The sequence below is a fragment of the Odontomachus brunneus genome, unplaced genomic scaffold (assembly GCF_010583005.1).
Source record: "Odontomachus brunneus isolate Ranch 3 - 2012 unplaced genomic scaffold, Obru_v1 Obru_scaffold_048, whole genome shotgun sequence".
NCBI lineage: Eukaryota > Metazoa > Arthropoda > Insecta > Hymenoptera > Formicidae > Odontomachus > Odontomachus brunneus.
In genome coordinates, this window is record NW_022639498.1 from 2,232,653 (window position 1) to 2,233,077 (window position 425).

Here is a 425-nt window from a genome sequence, read left to right on the forward strand (position 1 = left end):
TTTCGTAATATTTCCTTCTTCGACGCGCTTCGCTTCTTTTTCATGCCCATTCCGATTTTTGTCTTAGCCTTCATAGCTGCCCAAACGGCTGTAGCGGTAGCTCTCTCACCGAGAATGGAATCTCTCGCGACTATACGTTCTCGCGCCTTGTCAGCGAGTACGTTATCTGCCACGTGACGTTCGACGAGATCATTGCTTCGAGAATACGCGATATCGTGCTCGCGACACGTCGCATCCAGCGGATTGATACCCCGCTGGCCAATTGTGTCCGCAAGCGTGTACCCGGCCCGCAAAACTGGTAACCGGGGATATGCAGTTCGATGGGAAGCGCGTTAATGGCACGATTTAACAGACCGTTGCCGATTTTTACTGTTTTCGACGACGCTAACATTCAGCACAGTCTCTAATCAACGGCGCTGGACCGT